A 7,251-nucleotide genomic window follows, 5' to 3' on the forward strand; every position below is an offset into this window, starting at 1 on the left:
ATTCTAATAGTAATTTTATTTCTATTTATTTATTGTGAATCTAAAGTCAGCAACAGTACTTAACTAAAATTGTAAAAAGGTACGATTGAATGCTTGGATATGCCCACAGCAGTTTTCTTTTTACGTGGGACTGTTCTTTGCTTTGGGAAAGGGAAGGGTTTGGATTTTGTATCAATTTCTATTCTTTTAGATGTCAGCAGAGTGTTCAGTGCGTCTGTTTCTTTTAATGAAGGAATTTGGCTTTCGTAGGGAAAGTTACAGAGCTCAGAGTTTGAACTTGGTAGAAATTCCATGTGAAGAAATGGGTGACTGACAACCAGGTTATCCATGTGGAAAGGACAAGCCAAACAGATTTTAGCAACAGGTGTTTTAGGAAGAGTAGCCTGGAGCCATTATAACCACCAGGAGGAGAGCAGGCACGAAGTAATCAAAGGTGCAGATAACTTTCATGATAAATACCTCATAACCAGAGCCCAAAATCCAGCCTAGGAACAGAAACTTCTTAAGAAAGATGGTTTCCTATTCCTTTACTGCAAATTGGCGTAGAGGAAGGGGGTTCTTTCTGAAGAGCTCCATGATCTCAGAGCTAAAGTACAAGCACAGTGTGCTGCCTGTATTTGCTGAAGAGGAAATGCTTTTTATTTTCTCTTTAATCATGCTTTCAGAAATGCAAAGTATCGTTAATTTTTTTTTATGTCTTGCACTCGATGTTCTGCTTTTCTCAGAAAAAAAACAGTTTAGAACTTCGGGGCTGTAAAAGCAGAGTAGTATGATTTGGTTTATGCTTACTAAGCCAAAGTTTTAATCCTAAATACAGGAAATTAATAGACTTGCAAAGGTTTAATCAGTCTGGAAGTGTATCAAACGGAGCAGTTGTATTCCGTACTGTATTTTCCCTCCTTGAATACCTTCAAGTTACAGCAGCAACAGAATGGTAAGAAATGAATGGCTCAGAGAAAGAGAGAAAAAGGTTAGAGAAGATGCGTAGAAGATCAGAATAACTGAGGTGGAAAGGTTGTATTTTATGGGTCAGGGTTTTTTGTGTGTTTGTTTGTCTTTTTTGGACAATTACATTTAGAAAAAAGTTTTTTTTTTTTTTTTTTTTTTATTTTGGTTCTAACAAGAGGGACCTTGCTTTATGGTGTTCATCTCTTTAAATGCAAAACATCAGAAGGAAAATCCCCAGCCTTCTAGATGCACGAGAGATCTGCTTGGGTTGTTAAACCAATCCTAACTCTTGCCCTGTGTTTATGTTTGCATGCATAACAGCTGTATTTATTGGGATAGGAATGGCTCTATATTTTATCTTCTACTGCTATGTAAAGCTATTTTTAAAAATGTAGTACCATATATCAGACACTTCTTTGTATAGACATATACATATATAGACACTTCTTTGGTGTGGTGTTTTTATTTATTTTTTTGCTGTTGTTTTGTGTTGCTTTTCCTAGACAATTGCTCACCCATGCAATAAGCTTAGATGAGAGCAAATATACTGCTCTCTAATGGCTGTTTTGATGAGGGGAAAAAAAAGATTTCTTAAGTGTATTAAACGTTGGAGTGTTTATCATTGGGCAGAGATTTTTCCACCTAATTGGTTTTGGAAATGAAGCTTTGGGACTGTTCAGTGAATGATCTCCAGGAATTTGTTACAGTTAGGTGTGCGCATCTCATGGCCGTTTTGTGCTTTCAGTTTTAATGCTTGTACAAATTACTAATTATCAAGATCTGCCATCTGTGCAAAAAATACTAGGTAAAGATGCAATCTTGGTCCCAGCATGTAATAGAGCTGTGGAAGGAGGAGGAATAGTATGAGATTTTTTTTCCATTCAGCTTGAGTGTTTAATATGAAATGAATCACTATCAGTTTTCTGCTGGTACTGATTCTAGAAGGAGATCAATATGCTCATACTTTAATACTTAAAATAATATTTGAATGCTGTTGTTGCAGTTTTTCGGTTGTAGACAGGCTGTAGTAATTTCCATGAAAGTGAAGAGTAGCAGGAAGAAAAATCTTAAAAAGATGTGTGAAAGCATTCAGCTGGCAATGGACTATTTGAACATAGCATAAAGACCTACTATCTGGTAATGATTATGTTTCGAAAACAGGCTTGTAACTCATTTAAAGGAAGAAAAACTAGTTTTTCTGGAATAGGCATAAACTAAGAATGATGTATTTATGAAGGCATCGTTATAAAATCTTTCTTCCTTTGTTTTAAATTAAATTTCTCTTCAGAACATATCAGATAGCTTTTCACTGGAGTGGACTGGTGAGGATCTTGGGAGATTTCGAGTAAAAAATTTAGTTTCAGTGCAAGTGGCTTTCGTGGAATGCTGTTTGGAGCAAAGACCCCAAATGGATAAAGGAATCAATGCTAGGGCACAAGGTACTGGACACTGAAAGGCAAGCTACACTTCAGTGCACATCTTACGTGTTAGGGTGGCCAGAAATGGAATTAACCCGTGTCCTGTTGGCTTTTTTGCTGTTGCACTTCCTTTGGTGTTCAGTGTGTATATGTGTTCAGATGATGTGTGTATGTTGTGTGATTATATATTTCTCATCAGTTCAAGTAGTTGCTATTCTCTTAGCTCACATAGGTGTGTGAAATGAGCTAGTTATGTTCAAAATTGGTATTTATTTATATAATTTTCTAAGCTAGTTTCCTTTGCGCTAAAGGGCAGTGGAAAAGTAATTCTTCACTTATTTCTTAAGGAGCAGTTGTTTTGGCCCTGTTCTGCCCTGATAACAGACCGAGACCAGTGGCTGGTGAGGAGGGAAGGTGTCTGGCGGCTGCCTGTGCCCTGTCAGAGTCCAGGTGTTCTTGGCTAGGCTCTTGGTGGCCTGACAAATCCCTCCAGTGAGCCAAGGCAAAGGATGTCGAGAACAGAGTTGCCACAGTTCACAAGTTCTCTGTCTCTCTTCAAACGCTATAAGCTTGTCCTCTGCAGCAATCTACACGTGCTGTATAGGCTCTCAAGAACATGACACTAGGACTGAACACGAGAGCGCTCCTGCAGCAATTGGAGCCCTGACGGTCATCCCACTCTTCCGTCTGCCTTGTGTTGCAAGGCTGCCACCAAGATACAGAGGCACAGACCTCAGGGACTTGCTCGCTTGCTCAGGAAGGCAGGAATAGAGTCTTCTATTTTTATTTGCTTGTAATGCTGTTAGTGTAAGGTTCTTTCACAATCATTTTCCATTTTTTTCTTCCCTATTTGCCGCCCAAGCTCCTGGAATCCCTTCCAGGTTTGACGCTAAGTTACCCAGTAAGCTCAGTCAATGAGGACTAAGGTGGGTTAGCTCAAGTAAATCTCTCTACAACAGATTAACATTACTATGACTTGCAGCAGTTTATTCCTGTTTTCTGCCAGAGTTTACTTTGCAGTAGTAGTTATAAGAAAAGGAAATACATGACTGCTGCCTCCTCTAGCTTATATATGTATAAGTTGCTGGCGAATAACTGCAGCTACCTCCTCAGAGTGCTGACTGTTCAGAGAGCCTCTGAACATACTGCGTTTCCTTGAGCAGAACACTTACACGAGGCAGAGGTCCTAGGAGAGAGAAGGACGTGATTGCACGATGAAGGATACTGCTGACATTTGTATTGTACAGCAGGCTGGTAGCAGTTGTTGACCTTGTTTTTGTAATTGTGTGTACAGCAGGCTCAAAATCCACTTCTGTGGGTAGGACCTTCTGTGGCCTCAGCAGCCTGTGGTACTGGGGCAGAGCGCTGCTGGAGTAGGGAAGGACCTTTTTGTGGTATGAAACCCGGCTTCTGTCAAGATGCAAGTTTGAATTTTTTTGTCATTTCCTGTTTTCACTTGAATTCTTCAGGAAACGTTGGCAGCATGACAAAATATATTAATGTTACGTTGTTGTCAACTGACTTGAGCAGTAGCACCAGGGAGGTGTTGGTGTTGCCCAGCTGTTCTGCACCTCACGTGCTAGTGGAGAAATCCAGCTGAGCTCTTCTCTTCTTGGTTTGTCTCGTACAGTACCCAGAAATTTGAAATAAAGAAGGATTCTCCATAGTGTGGGTAAGTGGAGAGGAGGACAGAGAACAGACTGACTGACTTTCATCTTAATATTCTTATATAACAATTTATCCCCATTCTTTTTATTGCTGCTATCTAATTAGTTACTCTTGTAGCTATGTGTATGCACAACGTGGTCGCTGCTATTGTACATACCTTTTTTTCTCCTTTCTGTTTCCTAAGTGTAGGAAAATACATACGAATGCTTAGATTATTGTACTTGTAGTTGGTTCTGCATGCTGAACTCTGTTATTTTCCTCACTTTTATCTCCACTTCTCCCTCCTTTTTTCAGAACTTCTCTTTCTTTCCATTCCATGTTCCCATCAACTGCTGTCATTAATGTGTGATAGGTTTAAAAAAGAAGTAATTTAAAATATCTAAATCCTATTAGGTCTTGATTGGGTATAGAGCTTTAGATATTACTGGCATTTTAAAGTACGTTGTGAACCTTTGAAGAAGTGGGCCTGCAGAGCTGATGGCATCGGTGCAGGAGTAACGACGGCTGGCAGGAGGATGTGTATATTCTTGTGTATGCGGTCACTGGGTACGTCCTCAGTGAAAGAAATGTTCACCAACTGACTGGTAAGACCCCCACTAGCATGGAGCATAAGAGGCCATGGTGTGGAACGAAGAGTGGAGGTGTGTAGTTTTTAATGGGTGTGGAGAAAGGTGAGGTGGTTTTGGTACACAACAAATTTCATGGGAGAGGGGACAAGCAAATGTACCAGATGCCTTAGAAATAAGAGGGAGCACAAAAGGCCTTTTATTTATGCACCCTGTGTCTGTTTCCTTGAAAAGTACACACACGAAAAACTTCTCTATAGTTTATAGCCTGACATCTTTCACATCTCCAAGCTTCTGACCTGGTGTACCAAGAAGAGACTGAGCACAGAACCGGACAGGGCGATCTGCTTTGGGTTAAGAGCGGTTCACTAGTAACTTCAGATGCAGTTTGTGAGCGGGTTGACTGACTGAAGTTAGCTCTCGTGCAGTTTTGCCCCTCTTCAGCTGCAGTCTTTCAGCAGAACGAGTGTTCACCTGACCCCGTGGGTGAGCTGGTATAGAGATTTGTAGGGAAGAAAACAGGTAACTTTTTCACTGAGTATGTTTCTTACAAACTTAAATTAATTCAATTTGTCTTACAAGTTCAGGAAATAGTACCAGTTACAGTACCAGTACTGTTACAGTAGCAATCGTGTAGAATCGGTACTGCTCTTGCTCTCACCGGCATCTTTTTAGACTTCCCATATAGTTATCGCTGTTGTCTAGTTTATGAAATCAGTCATCTTGCTTGCTAATGTTTTGTGGCTGTGGACTGTTTCTAGAAAATATCAATAGGACGTGACAAAAATATGTAGGCGGTAAGAACCCACTACAGAAGTGTGCTTTTTAGAGATTATGGGAAAATCTTGTATACACAGTCTTTTGGGAAAGAAGATTACTTCTAGGCCAGAGAATGGCACCAGAATTATGCCGTTCCTTTCTGTATGATGTTGTTTCACTGAAATTTGAAACAGAAACCTGATATAATTCCTCCCATGAATATTTTTAGCAGTATTACATGCAGTGGATTTGTTACATAAATTAAAAGATATGTAGAGAATGAGGTAGGTAGTGGTTTACTAAAGAGGGAGAATGGATTTTTTTTCCTTCTCACTTCTGCTGCAGTCTGCATGCAGTGGTAGGTGTTTCACACGAACCAGACCCTTTTCTTCAAGGGTGTTGGTTATGTTTCCTTTCTAGGTACTAGTCACATCTGGGTGTAGGTCTGTAGCAATGTTGAGTGCTTACCAACCTAGCTCAGGCTTTTTGTAGCTGTGCTTTGAGTGGAAACGCTCTGAAATTCAAAGTTTATACTTCTGGGCATCTCAAAATGGACACTTAACACCAGTGGAGATGTTTTCCATGAATTCCATTACTTTAGCTCTTCAGCTGTAGCAAACAGCCTTTTTTCTCTGACCAACGTGTGTGTCTGTTCGGGGTGGGGGGAGCACACAGCCTCTAGCATGGGTGCTGCAGAAAAAGGCCTGAAATGAATTGGAGGATTCAAATAAGCACAAAATGAGACTTGAATAGCTGCTGATAGGTGTTCAGTAATGGCGTGTTTGGTGTTCTGCACTGAGTTGTTGGTGGCTTTAGGAAACAACAGAGGTCTTTCAGAGTAGGCTTTACTGTGCCATAAGGGGATGGAATTAAGATTGCTTGGAAGACCTTTATTTTGGTATTTCCTGGCTGACTTGTTTTTTGATTTAGCAGCTTTAATATGACTTCCTTTCCCATTCATAGAGGTGATCAGGAATATAGTGATTGTGCACAAGGCCTCAGATTAAAGCTGGCATTAATCTACTAACGTGGCAAAAGTACACTGGGTAGTTCTGAATATCAATTTCTCAGATGTTTACAGAGGGATGCATTTTTTGGAGGGTTAATAAGCTACTAAGCTTATTTTCACTGTTCCATTATTGCTATTATTATTACTATTATTGAAAGCTTGGTAATGAGTCTGACTACTTTGAAATTTGGCAACGATAACGTTTCAAATTTCAGAACTGTTTCTTACTTTGTTTGGTTTTGAATAAGATGCATTTGGAATATGATTTGGAGTTCAAACCATACTGGAGTTGTAAGAGCTGAGGAAAAAAATACCTTTATCATTATCCCTGAGTTTGCAAAAGTAGTACTGGGTACACATTTAGCCGTGTGCAGGGGTGCGTTCATGTCTCTGCACTTGGAGATGCTTACGCTGAAATGTCACTGAGTGTAGTGTGGGTTGCTACTCTTTTCAAAACAAACAAACAAACCACAAAAACAGAAAGGAGGACCCAAGCCAGCCCCCCAAAGTCACTGATAAAAACAGATTTTGTTCCTTTTTTTTAATGTTTATTATGATTTCTGTTGGGCCTCTTTTTCTTTCTTAAAATATATATAATGTGCTAATGCTTGCATACCATATCTTTCACACAGGACTATTCTTTTGGCCTGCAGCTAGCATTTAACTACCTTCAGGCATCAAGTGTCTAAATTAAGATGATGGTAAACTGCTGCTTTGACACCAGAGATGCAATGAGAATGGAATTATACATACATGCCCGATGACCTGTGCATGTACAGAAAAGCAAATGTTTTCAAGACTTGGGCTAACTTTGCAGATGTGGGTGAACTGTATCATGTATATTTTAATTTTCCCTCACTCTCCTAATTTTGTTGTTTTTTAG

At 39.7% G+C, this 7,251-nt stretch overlaps 1 protein-coding gene across 3 annotated transcripts in view; it reads right to left on the reverse strand.

The window, feature by feature from the left end:
- The window catches only part of LOC121075510 (CCHC-type zinc finger nucleic acid binding protein), a 93,136-nt gene that overhangs the window by 85,828 nt on the left and 57 nt on the right, over positions 1-7,251 (reverse strand). The gene's annotated exons all lie outside the window — the stretch shown is intronic.

This window comes from Cygnus olor, chromosome 10 (assembly GCF_009769625.2).
Source record: "Cygnus olor isolate bCygOlo1 chromosome 10, bCygOlo1.pri.v2, whole genome shotgun sequence".
Taxonomy (NCBI): domain Eukaryota; kingdom Metazoa; phylum Chordata; class Aves; order Anseriformes; family Anatidae; genus Cygnus; species Cygnus olor.